At 43.8% G+C, this 21,062-nt stretch overlaps 1 protein-coding gene across 1 annotated transcript in view; it reads right to left on the bottom strand.

Moving 5' to 3' along the window:
- ELOVL6 (ELOVL fatty acid elongase 6) overlaps nt 1–437 on the bottom strand; it is a 103,405-nt gene extending 102,968 nt beyond the window's left edge. Inside the window, exon 1 of the mRNA XM_084756841.1 lies at nt 334–437. The gene's annotated coding sequence lies outside the window, so the exon portion shown is untranslated. The remainder of the gene's footprint in view (nt 1–333) is intronic.
- Nucleotides 438–21,062: the final 20,625 nt, after the last annotated feature.

The following is a 21,062-nucleotide window of genomic DNA, read 5'->3' as shown; positions in this document are numbered from 1 at the left end:
GAAGGTAGTTGGTGGAATGGGGATTGGGGGGTGGGGGAGAAGGCCTCCGAGAGGGAGGAAAGGGCCCTGAGGTCATCCACAAGCCCATTAGCAACCTCGTGGGCCTCCCTGGCTGGCCTTTGAATGAAGTTTCAGCGTGCGAGGCGCAGCCGGGAGGCGCGTGGACCCGAAAGCCTGGCATGTAAACAATTGGGAAATAGTCAAACCTGCCAGGTCTCTGGCATGAGAACTCCAAGCAAATGAGCTTGAGGGTCGCGTCCTCCATGCCTCCCTGACCCAGCACTAACCTTTGAGACCTCCTTTCCTCCCTGGGCAGCTTGGGCTTAGACTCACCTTGACCTCAGGGCCAGGTGGCCCTTGGAACCCTTAGATCACGCGCAAACGGGATGCTGAGGAGAAGGATCTGGGAAGTCAAGGATGACTAGGAGGAAGGGCAAAGAAGAGTTAGGATTGGGGACCTCCAGGGGATATTAGCGAGCAAAGGAGGAAAGGAATTTGGCATACAGAATTAGGCCTATTGGTCTAATGCCAAAACTTTATCCGTAATTTTTTCTTTAGTTCTGCTTTATTCTTATGCAATTAGGAAGAACAGATTAATGTAGGAGAGAGGTGAATGTAATACTGGACACTATAATCTTATTTTTCCCACATAGTTCTCTTATTTTCCTGGGGGATAGTATTTCTAGTCCTCAAAGGGAGAAAAAGTGACAATAATCTATCTGATAATGTAAGATTTACATGCAACCATAAACAAAAGATAGTGATCAACAACCTATTTAATTTTTTTTTTTTTTTTAGTGTTTTTGGCTTTTCCCTGGCTGTCCTGAAACTGGCTCTATAGACCATGCTGGCCTTGAACTCAGAGATTCTCCTGTCTCTGCCACACTCATGAGTCCTGGGATTAAAGGTATGTACCCTACTGCACAGCTAACAATCTATTAGTTTAAAGATGTGTCTGGGCGTGGTGGTGCACTCCTGTAATCTCAGCAGAGGCCAGCAGGTCTCTATGAGGTCGAGGCCAGCCTGGTCTACTAAACGGGAATCCAGGACAACCAAGAACCGCAGAGAAACCCTGTCTGGAAAAACAACAACAACAAGCTGGAGACATGGCTCAGAGGTTAAGAGGTCCTGAGTTCAGGGCCCAGCAACCACATGGTAACTCACAACCAGCTATAACGTCATCTAATGACCTCTTCTGTCATGCAGGCATACATGCAAACAGAGCACTGTATATACATACTGAATAAATAAATCTTTTTTCAAAAGAAAGAAAATTAACAACAAAATAAAGATGGACTTCAAGACCAGAAAGAATACATCCCCTGTGATGTACATTTTCCCACCTGCAAACTAGTGTGAAGAGAAGCCACTTCACCCAAATGTAGTTAATCCTTTGTAATCCCAGCATGACATGAGAGGCTGGGGCAGCAAGATTGGTGCCATTGGTGCTAGTAAAACTGCCAGAAATGTAAGGTCAGTCAGGAGTAACAGTGACATCCACACCCCCAGCCTCAAAAAAAAGGAGGGGAGTATGCAGATATAAGTGAGTATATACCATTTCAGTCTTTCTGCTTCTGGGTTAACTCACTCATTATGATCATTTCTAGCTCAATCCATTTGTCCACAAATTTCGGGAATTCCTTGTTTTTAATAGCTGAGTAGTATTCCATAGTGTATATGTACCACAGTTTCTTTATCCATTCTTCTACTGACCGAAAGCCTTCACTTACCAGGAAACTGGGACAGAGGAGAGGACATCCTATTGGGACTCTAGATGAGAGAAGCATGGGAGAATAGCAAAGTAGAAGGATCCAGAGTGTCCTAGAAACCCACAAGAAGAACATTATGAAAGGCAGATTTGGGCCCAGGGGTCCCGCTCAAACTAAGGCACCAGCCAAGGACAATACAGGCGGTAAACTTTAAACCTCTACCCAGATCTAGCCAAGGGACAGAACATTCTCCACAGTTGAGTGGAGAGTGGGGTATGACTTTCACATGAACTCTGGTGCCTCATATTTGACCATGTTCCCTGGATGGGAGGCCTGGTGGCACTCAGAGGAAGGACAGCAGGTTACCAAGAAGAGACTTGATACCCTATGAGCATATACAGGGGGAGGAAATCCCCCTCAGGAACAGTCATAGGGGAGGGAAATAAGGGAAAAATGGGAGTGAGGGAAGAATGGGAGGATACAAGGGATGGGATAACCATTGAGATGTAACAAGAATAAATTAATAAAAAATTATATATGTATGAAATTGTCAAAGAACAAACTCAATAAAAGATTTTTTTAAATGTAAAAAAAAAAAAAAGAAAAAAGGAGGGGAGGGAACCAGATGTGGTGGGGTATGCCCTCAATCCCTGTTCTCTCTGGAGTAAGAAGCGTGTGTATCGTTTGTGAGTTTGAGACTAGCCGGGATCCTGTCTTGTTTTGTTTTGTTTTGAGACAAGGTTCTCTGTGTATCTTGGCTTTCCTGGAAATTGCCTGACAACTAGGGTATAGGGAGGTGGGGTGGGGGGCTCAAACTTAAGAGATCCACCTGCCTACGCCTCCATAACACTGGGATTAAAGGCTAAAGGTGTATATCACCATGTTGGGAAATGGCTCATATGAGGACCTAAGTTCAGATTCCCAGAACCTGTAAAAAGCTCGCCAGGGTGGATTATGCTTTAAGGCTACCCTCGGAGGCTGAGACAGAGGGAACCTGGCACTTGCCAGTTAGCCAGTCAAACCTAAAGTAAGAGCTTCAAGATGACCGAGAGGCTATCTCTAAAATGAAGATGGAGACGTCTTGAGAAATGACATCCTCAAGTCCACCTCTGGCTTCCACATGCACCTGTTCACCCTAACAGAGAAGCACACGCTCACACACACTTTTTTAAATAAAAAAACAAAAACAAAAAATAAATAAATAAAGCCTGCATAGTAACCCATACCTATAATTCCAACATTTTGAAGGTAGAAGCTGGAGAATCAGGAGTTTGAAGTTACCTTTAGCTAAGAGACAAGCTTAGTTAAGACTGCCCTAACACAGAGCCATGCACTTGTCACAGTCTCACAGAGAACAAGTGCAAAAGACATAGAGTTAAAAACAAACAAACAAGCCAGGCGTGGTGGCGCACGCCTATAATCCCAGCACTCGGGAGGCAGAGGCAGGTGGATCGCTGTGAGTTCGAGGCCAGCCTGGTCTACAAAGCGGGTCCAGGACAGCCAAGGCTACACAGAGAAACTCTGTCTCAAAAAACCAAAAAATAAAAATGAAAAATAAAAACAAACAAACAAACAAACAAAACCTTTGGTTTTGGTCTTTTTGAGACACGGACGGTTTCTCTGTATAGCCCTGGCTGTCCTGGACTTGCTTTGTAGACCAGGCTGGCCTTGACCTTACAGAGATCTACCTGTCTCTGCCTCCCGAGTGCTGGGATTACAGGTGTGCGCCTCCACTGTCCAGCTCACACAGCAATTTCTAGTTAGTATAAGATAAAGAGGGTACTTGGTCTCAAAAACAAAACAAAAACAAAGAAACAATGAGTTTGAATTTGCAGGATCGCGCATGAAAGACAGTCTTAATCTCAGGTTATCAGTGAGGAATATATTACAGGCTGGAGAATGGATAGGGCCCAACTGTGGAGCCTAAATAAACTAAGATATTTAGAGTTAGATTTCATTGTGAGTGCAATGTAGGGTTGGGTACTGTCATTTGAAGCATGCTAAAATGAGGAATGTTCTTTTTTTCTTTCTTTCTTGTTGTTTTTGGTTTTTTGAGACAGGGTTTCTCTGTGTAACCTTGGCTGTCCTGGACTCCCTTTGTAGACCAGGCCGGCCTCAAACTCACAGCAATCCACCTGCCTCTGCCTCCCAAGTGCTAGGATTAAAGGCGTGTGCCACCACGCCCGGCATTCTTGTTTTGTTTTGATTTTTATTTTGAGACATGGTTTCATTCAGGTGCCCAAACTTGACTTGCAAGTCTGATCCTCCTAGCTGGGGCAGGGATGGCACACACCTTTAATCCCAACACTGAGGAGGCAGAGGCAGGTGGATCTCTGAGTTTGAGGCCGGCCTGGTCTACAAAAGGCGTCCTACCTAGGACAGCCAGCTCTTCACAGAGATATTGTGTCTTAGCAAAACAAAACAAAAAGAAAGAAACTGTGATCATCCTGCCTCAGTGTACAGAGTGTCTGAAGTTACAGGTATGTGCCACTGGGCCTAGCTTCTTACATGTTTAAGGAAGATGACGAGAGGACGGAAGGCCAGGCCTGAGTGACAATCCCAGGGTGATAACACCAGCATTCCAGGGAGTATGATGAGATTCAAGGCATAAACTCAAGGCACACCTGGGCTACACAGGCAAATTCTGGAACAGCTTGCAGCTTGGACAACATAGGAAGAACCTGTCTGGAAAGAAAGAGAGATAGGGGCAGGGGAACCTACTGTGTGCATTTTTTTTTTTTTTTTTTTTTTTTTAGGAAAACCCCAGTATTTACCAACTGTGGTGGTATATACCTGTAATCTTAGCACTGGAGAAGTGGAGACAGGAGGATCAGAATTCAAGACAGGCTCAGTTACCTAGTGACCTTGAGGCCAACCTGGGCTATATGAGACCCCCACCTCCAACTTAAAACAAACATTCACAATGCTTTGTTGATGCTTTATATATTTAGTGCAGGCTAGAGATCAGACTATCAGAGTTTCTGTGTAGCAAACAGGTCACATTGTTTATTTTTCTTTAGTACTTGAGTCCTATGTACTTGTGTATATTTTAAGGATTTATTTATTTACTGATTATTCATACAGTGTCCCGCCTGCCTGTACTCCTGCATGCCAGGGGAGGGCACCTGATCTCATTATAGATGGTTGTGAGCCACCACGTGGTTGCTGGGAATTGAACTCGGGACCTTTGGAAGGGCAGTCAGTGTTCTTAACCTCTGAGCCATCTCTCCAGGCCTTATAAACTTGAATTTCAGTTCTTTAAAAGTCAACAAAAATTAGTTGGACAGTAGAGAAAATAATGAGACACTTTTCTACTTTAAAAAGTGAATATTGAAAGCTTTTATGTGTGATATAATATTAGGAACAAAACATTTACAATATTTTTGTTTGCATTTTGTTTGTTTGGTTTTCCAAGAGAGTTTTTTCTCTGTGTAGCAGCCCTGGCTATCCTCAAACTCATTTTGTAGACCAGGTTGGCCTTGAACTCACAGATATCCACCTGCCTCTGCCTCCCAAGTGCTAGGATTAAAGGTGAGCACCACAGCACCCAGCTTAAAATGATTGTTTTCTTTCTGGGCTTATTTAACATAACAAAGCATTTTAAGGATAAGAAAGAAAGGATGCTGGGACAAAGCCGGACAATAGAACTAAGAATCCTTATCCCAAGTTTTCTTGTGTGTGTTCCTAAGGCATAACCAGACAACCAGTTAATATTGAATATGAGTAATTGGTGCTCCATCATAAGAGGCAATTTTTAGTTGATAGTAAAGTTCCCAAAATTGAGCCCATTCTTTTTACCTTAAAAATGTTAAATTGAAGCTGGGTGTGGTGGTACACACCTTTAATCCCAGCACTCAGGAGGCAGAGGCAGGATGATCTCTGAGTTCAAGGCCAGCCTGGTCTACAGATCGAGTTCCAGGACATAGAAAACCTCCATCTCAAAAAACCAAAACAAAAAGTTAAACTGCTATTATTTTGTGAGTGTCTGCTCATGACGTGTGAATATGTGCACGCCTGTGCCGTGGTGGGTGTGTGGACGTCAGAAGACAACTTCATGGAGTTTTCTTCCACCTTTACTTGATTTCCAGGGACCAAACTCAGGTGGTCAGGCTTGAGTGGACACTGATTGCTGTTACTAGCTGAGCCATCTCACCATCCCATAGAAACGCTCTGTAAGACAAATTTGGAAAGGAAAAAAAAATCTGTTCTACAAAATATTCCAAATTTAGTCTCATTCCCTACTACAGACCTCACTTTTTGACCTTAGAGAAAATAAATGGATTCTTTAATTTTCATTTCTCTCTATAAAAAAAATAGGACGAAATGGATGACATTTAATGCTAGCTCTGAACTTATCTATCATACTGTTAGGGCTCAGGTAATCTGCTGAAGAAAGACCCCAAGGCAGTATGCAAAAGCAAAGAGCAGGTTTTTGTTTGTTTGGTTGGTTGGTTGTTGGTTGGTTGATTGGTTTGGTTTTTCAAGACAGGGTCTCTCTGTGTAGCCTTGGCTGTCCTGGACTTGCTTTGTAGACCAGGTTGGCCTCGAATTCACAGTGGTCCGGCTGCCTCTGCCTCCTGAGTGCTGGGATTAAAGGCATGCACCAACATGCCCAGCTGCAAAGAGTATTTTTATTCCAGCATGCTGGGATCTCCTCTCTCCTCTAGAGGGGGACCCAAAAATGAACACACAGGCTCAATTTATAGACAGTCAGAGGGATTGGTGATAAATTTTAATTGATTGTTCAGAATTGAGTCAGAATATATGAGAAGATTTAGGATTGGCTGCTTGTTTGGTTACTGGGGACTTCCTGAGTCACTGAAGTTTTGGTTCTTACTCAGGAGTTGGCCTTAAATTTTATTGGACAGGTCTAGCTGTGTTCTTTACCAAGGCCATGAAGTAATAAAAACACAGTATATAGTCATTTTGTCCTATAAGCTGATTAGCTGCCCATAACTTGTGGTTTTTCCAGGAATTGTTAGAAACTTGGCCTAGTTAGGCAGAGTGAAAACCTGAAGCCTGTCATGGAGTTGGACTGGGGTTTTTGGGGGGTCTGGAGTCATTGGGGGCATTTTAAATGTGCATATATCGTTTGTGGGAACTTCTGACAAAGACTCATCTTTTTAGACCTTTTTCCTTAAACCAAGTTGGTCCAGTTGACATCTCAGAGCATCCTAAGGTTGGTCCAGTTGACATCTCAGGGCATCCTAAGGTTTGCCTCCTTCCTGACCTTTTAGCAGCCTCTGCTTGGAATTCTCTTGCCTCCCAACTCTGCCTCCTGTTTCTGCCTGTAAATCCACTTTGAGCCTTCCTATGAGGTAGCCTCTACTTGAAGCCTGTCTTGTTCACGAAAATGTCTTTCTTTTTTCTCCTAAACTCTGGAAGCCTTTGTTGGCATGATTCTTCCTGACCGTATTTCAGCTATCACAGCTCTTAGCTCATCTGGCCCACGTAGGACATTATCAGTTTTCTTGAGTAGAGGGATAATGACTTTCTGATTGGGATATTTCCTAAGGATGTTGTGGCCGTTTTCTGTGGCCTAGCTAAACAACATTAAAAAGAAATTTGCCAAAGATAATGAGTTTGTATTTGTTGGTTTTTGGTTTTTCGAGACAGGGTTTTTTTTGTGTGTGTAATACCCCTAGCGATACTGGATTTGCTTTGCAGGCCAGGCTGGCCTTGAACTCACGGAGCTCCACCTGCTTCTGCCTCCCAGGTGCTGGGGGATTAAAGGTGTGTGCCACCAAGCCTGGCTTACCAATAATGAGTTTAATGTGGGTCTAAGGCGAACCTACAGAGTAGAGGTGTGGCCGGAAACCATGGGTGTATTCAGAAAGTGAAGAACTTCAAAGGTAAAGTGAAGAGAGCTCCATATTATTTTGAAGGTATTATCTTTGAGTTGCAGGACTCAGTAACAAAAGTGACATCAGTCCCAGACGGGTGTGGTGGCGCACACCTTTAATCCCAGCACTTGGGAGGTAGAGGCAGGAGAGTCACTGTGAGTTTGAGGCCAGGCTAGTCTACAAAGCAAGTCTAGGATAGCCAAGGCTAACACAGAGAGACCCTGGCTAGAAAAACAAAAACAAAAACAAAAACAAAAAACAAAAAACAAACAAACAAAAACAAAAACCAAAAAAAAGTGACATCAGTCCCTGGTTGAATAAGCATTTACTGGCATATATATATATGCACTCGAAGACATACCTTTTATGTTAGGTTGTGCAAAGCTCTTGTTCACAAATGTTCGTGAGAAAGTTCCCTTTCTTCACAACCTTCCTACTGCTTGCTTATTTTTGTTAAGAGTTTGACACACTGACTCCATTTTCCTTCCTACCTCATTCACACCACATGTTGGGCAGCTAACAGGGCAAACGACAACGTCTGAGATTCAGGGTCAGTGGAGTGCTTTCCCTCTGGAGCCTGTGCTGGAGAACTATCCCATGCCTGACTCCTAACACGTAGTGGCTACCAGCAATGTGGCACTCCTTGCCTTACAGACACCATCTGTCCCCTTCTTCAGATCTCCTTCTCCATCTCTCTTCCTTTATAATCTTGTTCTTGTTGGGTTAGTGCCTACCTTACTCTAGTGTCCCCCATTGTGATTCTTACTGTTGTCACATCCCCAGTGACTGTTAGTCTAAATAAGGCCCCATTCTGAGGTCCTAAGAAAACTACACAACCCGATACAGCAATTCTAGCTGGGCCGGAGAGATGGCTGCTCTTCCAGAGGGCCCAGGTTCAATTCGCAGCACCCGCATTGCAGCTCACAACTGTCTACAACTCCAGTTCCAGGGGATCTGACACCCTCCCACAGACATAGATGCAGACAAAACACCAATGCACATAAAATAAGTTTGGAAAAAAAAAAACCAAAACATCAGCTGGGAGTGTTGGCTCATGTCTTTAATCCCAGCTCTGGGGAGGCAGAAGCAGGCAGATTGCTGTGAGTTTGTTGCCAGCCTGGTTTACAGAGAAGGTTCCAGGGCAGGTCCAGAACTATTAAACAGAGAAACCCTGTCTTTAAAAAACCAAAACAAAGGGCTGGAGAGATGGGTCAGTGGTTAAGAGCAGTGGCTGCTCTTCCAGAGGTCCTGAGTTCAATTCCCAGCAACCATGTATGATCTGATGCCCTCTGCTAGTGTGCAGGTGTTCATGCAGACAGAGCAATGTATACATAATAAATAAATAAATAAAAATAAATATTTTTTTAAAAACCAAAACAAAGCATCAGTTATAGCTTCACATCAGCCTTGCTTCCTTGTGATTTCTGCTTACAGATGATTCTGGTATCGTTCCAACATGTAGGTGGGACACAGAAGCATTCCCAAGAACTCTAAACTCTTTAACTGTAAAAATCAAGCCAACACCCCACTGCATATTACTCCCCTCTTTTTCCCTCTGTCCAGAGAATATGTATGTTAAACCCCAAAGAGTCAACTCTACTAAATTTAGACCATGGAACATAGTCTACCTGTGTTTCTTTCTTGTACCTCTTGTCTCAGAGAGCATTGGCCAACTGGATATTTGTAAAATGGGTCTCTTTGGAGGGAGGAGGTCTTGTTCTCTCTGTCTCTCTGTCTGTCTCCCTTCCTCCCTTCCTTTCTTTCTTCTTGTTTATTTGTTTTTGAGACAGGTTTCTTTGTGTAGGTATTCCTGATTGTCCTGGAACTCACTCTGTAGACCAGGCTGACCTAGAACTGGCATTAAAGGCGTGCACCAACATGCCTGGCTAAGAACCTCATTTTGTTTTTTCATCTATGAAGGGCTGGAAAATAGTTTCTGTTGCCCTGAAGTAGTTTCTACACCTGATTTAATTCTGGGATTGTGGTAGCTACAAATAGACTTATTAGAGACCACAAAAATTTTGCTGGAAAATAAGATATTTTTTGGTTTGGTTTGGTTTTGGTTTTTCTTTTCTTTTCTTTTCTTTTCTTTTTGTTTTTTGTTTTTTCAAGACAGGGTTTCTCTGTGTAGCCTTAGTTTCTCTGTGTGTCCTTGGCTTTGCAGACCAGGCTGGTCTCGAACTCACAGAGATCTGCCTGACTCTGCTGGGATTATAGGAGTGGGCCACCATGCTGGCTAGAAAATAAGATATTTTTAAGACACATGGCAGAGAACTAGCTGTCTTAAATAAATGGAAAGTATCTGTAAATAAATAATAAATTTGTATCTTCCCAACAAATGAATAAGAGAAAGGTTAAAACAGTGTTGCATGAGATAATCAGTAGATAAAGAAAATATGTGTTAACAGAAATAATAAATATTATCTTGTATGTCTCATGTAATGTACCTTATATGCTGACTTTAAACATATTATTTAAATGTTTTTATAACAAGTTCATGAGAGAAGACTTTTAAAAGATTTATTCATTTTATTTTATGTGTTTGAGCATTTTGCATGTATGCGTGTACATGTATCATATGTGTGCACACATGTACCACATATGTGCCTGGTGCCCATGGAAATCAGAAGACGGTGTTGGATCCCCTGAAACCACAGTTTTGGGTGGTTGTAAGCAACCATGTTGTTTCTTGGAACTGAAACTGGGTCCTTTGCAGGATCAGCAACTGCTCTTAACTACGGAGCCATTTCTCCAGCCCCAAGACAAGCCTTTGTCTTTCCATTTAATGGGTGAGAAAACAAGCTGGAAAATGTTAAGGACGATTCCAGTTTACTACCTGTTTGGGTCGAGTTTCTAACCCTGATTTGTTCCTCAGGCCATCTCTCCAGCCTCCTTGTCTGATATGTTTTGAATGTGTACCAAAGGGCAAGCCTTAGACACATAATCCCCAGGGTGGTGGTGATGAGAGGTGAGGGAGCCTGTAAGATGCAAGGCCTGTTGGATTAAATTGTGGGGCCCCATTATCGGGGAGATTAGCGTTGGCTGTGTGAAACGAGTTAGTTTCTCAAAGTGGGTGTTCATAAAATGAGCCTACCTCCCACGCTTAGCCCTCTCTTCAAGCAGCTGTTTGCACGTCTGCTTCTCCTGTACACTACTTTATAACTGTTGGTACACAGAGGACTGCCTGGGGTTGAATTATGAGTGATTTAAAATTTCCTTTGTTTTAGGAATAAAACTGATACGAACATAGTTGAGCAAGTGTTCTTTGGGTATACGACCAGGAGTGGTGGAGCTCAGAAATAGCCAGATTGATTTCCAAAGTGATTGTACAAGTTTGCACTCCCAGCAGCAATGGAGGTTTTATACAGTGTTAGTGACCAGACCTTAGCGTGTATAGCTGCTATTAGAATTAGTTGCTTTTCTCTTGCTGTGATGAGACACCATGACCAACACACAATAAGAAAAACTTTATTTTAGCTTACAGTTTCAGAGGGATGAGCCCATCATGCTGAGAGGCAGGGTAGCAAAGACACACGCACAGGCGACAGGAACAGAAAGCTAACAGTTTGCATTATCAAGTGCAAGCATGAAGCAGAGAGAGCAACCTGGAAGGAGGGAGGGTTTTAAATCTGTACTACAGAGCTATGCTAATAAAAACTGAATGGTATTGACATAAGAACAGACACACTGATCATTGGAATGGAATTGAAAACTCAGACATAAATCCACACAACTATGGACACCTGATTTTTTTTTATAATGGGGAAAAAGAAAGCATCTTCAACAAATGGTGCTGGCCTAACTGAATGTTGGCATGTAGAACAACGCAAATAGAGCCATATCTATCACCCTGCACAAAACTCAAGTCAAGTGGACCAAAGACCTCAACATAAAGCCATAAAAGAGCAAACATAAAACCCTCATAGGAGAGAAGTGGGGAATAACCTTGAACACATTGAGCACAGGAGACAACTTCCTGAACAGAACACCAACAGCTCAGGCACTAAGATCAACCATAAATGGGAGCTCATGAAACTGAAAGACACTTCTATAAGACAAAAGGCACTGTCAGTAGGACAAAATAGCAGCCTGCAGAATGGGGGCTCTACAACATCTGAAAGAGAACTAATATCCAAAAAATATAAAGAACCCAAGAAGATAGACATCAACAGATCAAATAACCCAATTTTAAAAACGGGGTACAGATCCAAACAGAGGGTAAGAGCACTTGTTGAACAAGCATTAGGACTCAAGTTCTGATCCAAGCATCCATGTAAAATTCCAGTTGTGTGTGTGTGTGTGTGTGTGTGTGTGTGTGTGTGTTTTGCCTATATCTCCAGTGCTGTGGGGTATAGGCACAAAAGAATTGTTGTGGCTTGCTGCCTACCAGCCTAGCTGCAGGTTCAATTAGAAACCCTACCTCAAAGGAAAATAGCATCACTCTACATCCTGCTCTTGTTTCTCCATGTGTGCACATAGAAAAGCACACCTGCACACACATAACACATGTACCACACTCACATTCTCTCTGTGTGTGTCTCTGTGTCTGCCCCTGTCTCTGTCTCTCTCTATCTCTCTCTGTCTCTCTCTCTCTCATACTCACACAGAAAAGAAGAGAGATAATACATTTAAAGAATTTTATTATGAACAACAAAATCCAACTATACACCCAGTTTAGTGCTAATGACACAGGAGACTGAAAATGAAGGATAGAGGTCAATGAGGTGGCTCAGTAGGCAAAGGCAGCTGCTGCCAAACCTGGCGATTTGAGCTTGGTCCCAAGGACACACATGGTGGAAGGAGAGAGCCAATTCTGGCAAGCTGTCCTTTGATGTCTGCATGCACACTGTGGCACATCTGCACTAAATCAATAAGGAAGCAAAAGACAGAGAACATGGAGCCAGGCATGGTGGTATTCATCCTGTGATCCCAACACTCAGGGAGGCAGAGGCAGATGGGTCTCTGTGAGTCCGAGACCAGCCTGGTCTACAAAGTGAGTCCAGATAGCCAAGGCTACCCAAAGAAACCCTGACTGGGGGAGGAAAAAAGAAAAGAAAGGAAAAAAATAGAGAGAACATAGGCGATCTGAATTGAGCCAAATCCTATGAGTCCTCCTTTCACCTCCACATGCATGCCATGGCACATGAGTGTATGCACACCCACACGGGGGGGGGGGGGGGGAAGGGGGGAGAGAATAAATTATTGTAAACAGAATTTTGTTGATTAAAAAAACTTACTAGAGACAAAAGATTGCCATTAACTAGTGATAGAGAATGCAGCTGACCAGTTTAATCAGTTTGATATAACATTTTCAAACACACTTGAGCGTAAGCATGTGGACATGTGAAACAGATGAAGGACATAAAGAAACATCATGGATCCATGAGGAACAGTCATAGTTGGGTGACTTCAGCACCCCACTTCCCCCAATGGTCAGACCATTTAGAAGGACATGTGCAAAGGGATGCTGGATTTAAACCTCATTTTAAACCAGATGGACCTAATGACACACATAGATTTTTTTTTTCCCATCCCATAGCTGGGGAGTAGATGCCCTGATCTGGCAGGTATCAAATGTTCTGAAGTCCAGACCCAGTACTGGGCCAGAAAACACTCCTGAACAAACCCAAGGAGCTTGAAGTCACGCCAAATAGTGTTTCTAGACACATTGTTATGAAATCAGTAACAGAAGAGATCTTAGGGCTCTCACAAGCAATGTATATGTATCTGTCAGTCAGTCAGTCAGTCTGTCTGTCTGTCTGATAGACTCTTGCCTCTAGGGCCATGACAAACAAAAGAACATGAGTTGTAACTAAGCTGTGGTCTGACGGGGCATACTTATTTACGGTAAGGTTTCTAAGCAGAAGCAGAAGTTCTAAAGCAGCTATAAAAAGTAGAGCATAGGTAGGGGCTGGAGAAGTGGCTCAGTGGTTAAGAGCACTTAAAATTCTTTCAGAGGACCCAGGTTCAGTTCCCACAACTACCTTGAACTTCAGCTCCCAGGCAGGAAACCCTCTGGCCACCTCAGGCACCTTGCATGCATGTGAAACATATGAACCCACACAAGCAGACCCAGATCCAAATGTAGATAAATTCTTAAAAGAAAAGCAGAGTGTGGAAAATACATGACCAGTAAGTGACGCCTGTGGTCATTGCACAGTACTGTTTACTCACAAAGCTTCCCAGGCAGCAGGCCCGATGACCCCAGTGTCCCCACAAACTGGCTTACCCATGGGACGTGGCCAGGGTTTCTCAGGTAACCCTCATCTGCCAGGGCTAAAGGTTCAGGCCTTACAGTGGCAGCAGGGATGGATGTCCGGGAGGCCTTCGGATCCTTCGGGCTGTTGCCCTTGACAGTGGCTATGTGGCATGGTACTGGCATAGAAATAAGCTGGTTGATCAATGGAATCAAATTGAAGACCCAGAAATAAATCCACACACCTATGGACATTTGATTTTTGAAAAGAAGCCAAAACCATGCAATGGAAAGAAGACTGCTTCGTCAACAAATGTGGCTAGTCTAACTGGATGTCTACTTGTAGAAAAATGCAAATAGATCCATATTATCACCTTGTACAAAACTAAATTCCAAGTGGATTAAAGACCTCAACATAAAACCAAACACACTAAATCTGTTACTGGAAAAAGTGGGGAAAAGCGTAGAACTCATCGGCACAGGAGACAACTTCCTGAACGGAACACCAACAGCTCAGGCTCTAAGACCAACAATTAATAGATGGGACCTCATGAAACTGAAAAGCTTCTGTAAGGCAAAGGACATTATCAACAGATCAAAGCAACAGCCTACAGATTGGGAAAAGATAGATCTTTACCAACCCTACATGCAACAAAGGGCTAATATCTAAAATGCATAAAGAACTCAAGAAATTAAACACCAACAAACCAAATAATCCAATTAAAAGATGGGGTACAGGGCCAGGTGTGGGTGGTGCATGCCTTTAATCCCAGAACTCAGGAGGCAGAGGCAGGCAGATCACTGTGAGTTTGAGGCCAGCCTGGTCTACAAAGTGAGTCCAGGACAGTCAAGGCTACACAGAGAAACTCTGTCTCAAAAAAAAAAAAAAAAAAAAAAGGGGGGGGGGGTACAGAGTTAAACAGAGAATCCTCAACAGAGAAATATCAAATAACTGAGAAACACTTAAAGAAATGCTCAACAATTGTAGGTTCACTTTTCTTAACCAATATATTTCATTACAAATTTATTAACCGAGCAAATGTCCCTTATAACCCGACTAACCAAAACAGTAGGAAAAGAGGATTAAGGAATAACAAAACCGTAAGAATATCAGTTCCGAGGAACGATTCTCCTGGCTTTGCCAGCAGGATTTCTTCTGCTGGAACCTGGAGTAATCAGAACCCGGAACCTCAGCAGGAGCCCGGAGCCCTGAAGCCTTCCCTTGAGCAGTTCTCTCTAGGAGCATCTTGAAGTGGAGTGATGAACAGCCAAAACTATCCCAAGTCTCCAAAAGGCCCCGTCTCATGGTTCTGGCTCACTTATGTATCTCCTCTCAGAGTCTGTTCACAGGATCTTTTCAGCTGGCAACAATCAAGCTCCCACATGAGGTGGTTTGCCTTCCAGTGGATTAACCTCACCTGTTCTCTCACAAGACCATTCCCCATCCCACACTTGGGATCATAACAAAAACAGGTTTATCTCTCCTTCAAACAACCTTAGTGACCAGGGAAAATCAAATCAAAATGACTCTGAGATTCCATCTTACACCCATCAGAATGGCTAAGATAAAAAACTCAAGTGACAGCACATGCTGGCAAGGACATGGAGAAAGGGGAACACTTCTCCATTGCTGGTGCAAGTGCAGACTTATACACCCACTTTGGAAATCAATCTGGGACTTTCTCAGAAAATTGGGAATAGTGCTGCCTCAAGACCCAGCATAAACCTGAAAGATGCTCCACCATGCAACAAGGACATTTGCTTAACTATGTTCATAGTAGTTTTACTTATAATAGCCAGAATCTGTAAACAACCTAGATGTCCCTCAACCGAAGAATAGATAAAGAAACTGGGGTACATTTGCGCAATGGAATATTACTCAGCTATTAAAAACAAGGAATTCTTGAAATTTGCAGGCAAATGGATGGAACTAGAAATGATCATCCTAAGTGAAGTATCCCAGACCCAAAAAGACACACGCAGAATATCCTCACATATAAGTGGAAATTAGCTCAAAATAGGTCTTCTTTGGGAGATTCTACCCAGTGGGGGATCCAGACAGATACTGGGACACAAAGCTAGACTCTGGGAGGAGTGCCGAGAGTTTGTAGAGAAGAATGGGGGGTATAGAAGGTCCAGGAGGGACCAGGAGTTCCACAGGGAGGCCATCAAGGCCTGCAGATCTGTGCAGGGAGTGGGTGGGTGGCTGGGGGCTGTGCAAACTGATGCACTAACCAAGGACAATGGATACAGAGAACCCAGACCCTATGTTCAGATGTAACAATGGACTGCCGATGGGGGTGGGTGGGTGCCATGGCAGAGAGGGGAGAGGGGACTGCTGCTGAACCTTTGACATGCACTCTGGTGCCCACTATTTGGTTACTACCCCTCGGCAAGACGGCCTAGCAGGCACACAAGGAAGGGGGTGCAGGCTATCCTGATGAGACCTAATAGGCTGTCGCTAGGCAGATGGAGTAGGAGGGCTCCCCATCAGAGGTCTAGGGAGGGGACTAGGCAGAAGAGGGAGGGAGGGTGGGAATAGGAAGATAAGAGTGAGGGCATAGTAATAGGGATGTAATGTGAATGAATTATAATAAATAAAATATACATTAAAAAAAAAAGAAAAAGAAAGAGGGCTGGAGAGATGGCTCAGAGGTCAAGAGCACTGTCTCCTTTTCCAGAGGTCCTGAGTTCAAGTCCCAGCAACCCCATGGTGGCTCACAACCATCTCTAATGTGATCTGATATCCTCTCCTGGAGGGCAGGTATACATGCAGGCAGAATGCTATATACATAATAAATAAATCTTTTTTAAAAAGAAAGAGTTAAAAAGAAAAAAGAAAAAGAAATAGAGTGGCTGTGTGACTCTTGGCCTCTCCTCACTCTCCCTTTTCGTCCTTGAAATGAGGTGAGCAGCTTTTGCTGAAGGTAAAGGTGGTCCTGACTCACCGGCCTCTTGCCTTAGCCTCCTGAATGCTGGGATTACAGGCATGTCTCACCGTTCCCAGCTTTTATGATCTTACAAGGTCATCTTGTATATGTGCTCCATCATTGAGGGAGATATTATGTATTATGGTGTTTCTAAGTGCAAAAGACTGTCTCTAATGGATGATAGCTCCTGTATTCATAAGCTTTCCAAAACCGGGATAAACGGAGGGAAGTCAACACAGAAGAGGAAAGCTGTGTTGTGGCTTACCGTCACAGAGTTCTGGTCTGTGCTCATTTGGCTTTGTTGCTTCTGAGCCTGTAGCACGACAGAGAGAGCATCCTGGTGGCTGAGGAAGGTGTCGGGGAGCATGAGCGCACCTCCCCCCAACTACCACCACAACAGTCAGAGCAGGGGACAAAATACAGGCCACAGAGGCACTGACTTCTCCCTAGGCCCATCTGTCCATCACCTCTACAGCTGCCCAGCTGCACAAACAGTTATGAACCAAACCACAAATCCACCAAGATCTGGGGACTTTTCCGATCCAAACACTAACGGTTCTTGTAACTGTGTCTTTGAAGGTGCTGTTTTCTTTCTTTTTTTCTTTTCTTTCTTTTTCTTTTTCTTTTCTTTTTCTTCGAGACAGAGTTTCTCTGTGTAGCCTTGGCTGTCCTGGACTCACTTTGTAGACCAGGCTGGCCTCGAACTCACAGTGATCCACCTGCCTCTGCCTCCCAAGGGCTGGGATTAAAGGTGTGTGCCACCAGCGCCTGGCCCGAAGGTGCTATTTTCTTCCAGTTAGAAATTGTTTTTATAAGTGGTGGCCCACGTCTGTCATCCCAGCACTCAGGAGGCAGAGGCAGGTGGATCTTTGTGAGTTTGAGGCCAGCCTGGTCTACAAAGTTAGTCCAAGACAACTCCTGTCTCAAAACTTTGCCCCACCCCCCACCACCAAAAAAGAATATTTAGTCCTCAATACCACTGTTTTAGGTTTTGGTGTTTTTGTTTTGTTTTGTTTTATTCTGGGACAGGGTCTCTCTGTGTTAGCCTTGGTTGTCCTGGACTTGTTTTGTAGACCAGGCTGGCCTTGAACACACAGTGATCCACCTGCCTCTGCCTTTGCCTCTGTCTCTGCCAGGATTAAAGGCGTGCACCACCACACCTAGCCCTTAATACCACTGTTATTGAAGCCCAGAGAGACAAACACTTAACCCAGATTCGCCAGCTGGTGAGTAGACACAGGGAGCCTGTGTGAATAGTGTCCTCGTCTCACTCCTTAAAACAAACACTCATACCAAGGCCAGTTTCCATGCCATAGGCCTGTAACCCTAGTGACTCTGGAGGCTGAGGCAGGCAGGGGCTAAGGAGTTCAGTTGATAGAAAGCACGTTTTGCATTCAGAAAGCCCCAGCATCCTCTTGGACCACATAAAACTGAAGGAGGTATATGCCAGGTCATCTGCCACACAGCAGGTTCCAGGCTAGCTTCTACCGCCATCTCAAAAGCAAAAGCAAGCTAAAGATGGCTTAAGATCCTGTCTCATAATGAGCTCAACACACAGCTGCAGATACAGCTCGGTGGCAAAGCACTTGCCTAGTGTGCAGGAGGCCCTAGGCTCAATCACCAGTATAGGGGCAAAGGGTCATTTAACTGTGTTATCTTAACTTACAATAAAACTGTGAGTTTGAGGCTGAGGAAATAGATCAGCCACTAAGAGGACTCGCTGCTCTTGCAGACATTCTGTGTTCTGTGTCCCGCACTGATGTTGGTGACTCACCACCATCTGTAACTGCGGTTCTAGGCAATCCGATACCCTCCTCTGACTTCCTGGGACACCAGGCATGCAAAGAACGCACAAGGTTCACCTTCATACATGCAGGTATTCATACACATAAAACACAAGTAGATGTAAGTCAGAAAGTGAGCTTTATTTAGTTAGTTTATTTAAGGCTATCTATTTGTGTAACTGGGGGACCTAATGACCTGGATTAGTCACCAAACTCTGAAGATGAACAGGTGGCAGATGTTGGACAACAGCTGACACTTGGAATGAGTTATTGTTTCCTTGATGAAATGTTTAGGTTCAGCTTCTTTGGGTTATTAACTTTAGTCATCCACAAGTAGGAGTCAAACAAAGACCAAGAGCAAAATCCCTTTCAAAAAATGTCTCCATAGATGGAGGAGGCTGGCCTGGATTTGGCCCTAAGCCTCTTTCACTTCTGAGAGGCAACTGGAACCCTGGGCCTGCTCTCATCCCAGGGACTATGCTGACCTCATTTTCAGAGAAAACAAAAGGAAGAGAAACAGAACTGAATACTGATTTAAAGTGTTGTTTCTTCAAGCGCTTTCATGGGAAGCCTTTACTGGCACTGTAAATATGAGATGTCTGGCCCTTCCCTGTTTCTTAGACATACATTGGAAATATTAGCACAACCTAAACCGCGGAGCTGTTGTAAATATTAAACAAGACAGTGTATACTGGGCAGGGTGGCACACGCCTGAAATCTCAGCACACAGGGAGGCAGAGGCAGGCAGATCTCTATGATTTTGAGGCCAGCCTGGTCAACAAAAGTCCAGGACAACCAGGGCTACTCAAAGAAACCCTGTCTCAAAAAACAAAAAACAAAACAAAACAAAACAAAAAAAAACCCACCAAAGATAAATACATAAATACATAAGAAAGAAAGAAAGAAACAAAGAAAGGAAATGTATGTAAGGTGCTAGTTAATGTTCTGGTGAAAAATAGTGGACTGCTGTTTTTCTAATTTTCTAAAGGGAAGCCATGGTGCTCGAGAGAAGGCTCAGTGGTTAAAAGGTGCCTGGTTGTCAAAATGATCTGAGTTTGATCCCTGGGAACCACATGAAAGAAGGCAAGAGGCAACTAACTCCCACAGGTTGTCCCTTGACATCTCCACACATGTACTTGGTATACTTGTGTAGGCAGACACTCATACACACACACACACACACACACACACACACACACACACACACACAATATATATATAGAGATAGAATCTAAAAAGAAAGAGGAGCCACCAGGAGAAAGTCCTAAGGTCTAAGACCATGTTCTGTGATATAATTCCTTGACAAGTGATGTTGAGCCAGAGGCCCCTATTTAACTGTCAATCTTGGCTTGTGCTAACTTCCTCTAAGACCCTTACCCAAACCTCATGGCCTGTTGGCCAGCCCCAAGAGCATCTACATGAATCCTTGCATCATTGCGTCTTAATAGCTGGATTAGCTGTGTGGATGAACTGCTACTTGTGGTTTCAGTGTGTCCCTCCAAATTCCAGTGTTGAAACTATGATCCGCAGTGTTAAGGGCATTGAGAAGTAGGGCATTTAGGAGGTGTACAGGTTATGAGGGGGCCAGTCTCTCCTTAGGCAAAAGTAGTTAATGCTACTAGAAGAGGGAGTTTCTGATGAAAGAAAGGGTTTGGTTCTCTCCCCACCCGTTACTTTCCTTCCCTTCCTTCTCATTATTATGCCTCTTTGTCTTTCTCTCTCACTCCTTTTGCTCCTCCCTCTTTCTTTCCCTTTTCCACCTCCCTCATCTTCTCTTTTGTCTCTGTCTATTGCCAGGCAATGACTCATCAAGAAAACCCTTATAAACTGGGCACGGTGGCGCATACCTGTGATCCCAGCACTTGGGGAGGCAGAGGCAGGTAGGTGGATCGCTGTGAGATAATGGCCAGCCTGGTCTACCGAGTGAGTTCCAGGACTGCACAAAGAAACCCTGTCTGGGGGAAAAAAAAAAAGTTAAAAGAAAAATCCTCTCATATCTGTGTTGTATTTTCTCATGTCTATAATCTCAACACTTGGAAGGCTGAAGGGTGGGCAGGGCTCTATCAGGAATCTGAGGCAGCTTGGGCCACGGGTTGAGAGTCCATCTTTATTTAGAATTAATACAAAACACTGGGCAGTGCCAAACAGGAGGCAGAAGCAGGCTGATCTTTGAGTTCAAGGCCAGCTTAGTCTTCCAGGACAGCTAGGGATTCCCACAGAAAACCTGTTCTGGAAAAGTAAAAACAATGAACAAACAAACACAAACAAGATAAAACAACCACTAAAACAAAACAAAAACAAAAACACCCTTCCAGCTAGGTGATAGAGGCATATATGCCTTTAGTCCTGACACTCAGGAGCCAGGGGAAGACGTATCTCTGAGTTCAAGGACAGCCTAGTCTACAGAGGGATTTCCAGGACAGCTAAGGCTACACAGATAAACCCTGCCTCTAAAAATCATAAGTAAGTAAGTAAGTAAGTAAATAACACAGCCCCTTTCTGGCCTTTAGAATTATAAGAAACCTCTTTTCTTTATATGCTCCAGTCTGTGGCATTCTGTTACAGTAGCCCCAAACTGCCAAACGCATTACTCATCACTC

This window comes from Acomys minous (genome assembly GCF_964271855.1).
Source record: "Acomys minous genome assembly, chromosome: 14".
NCBI lineage: Eukaryota > Metazoa > Chordata > Mammalia > Rodentia > Muridae > Acomys > Acomys minous.
Note: the sequence above shows the minus strand (reverse complement) of the source record. Positions and strands in the feature narration are given on the sequence as shown.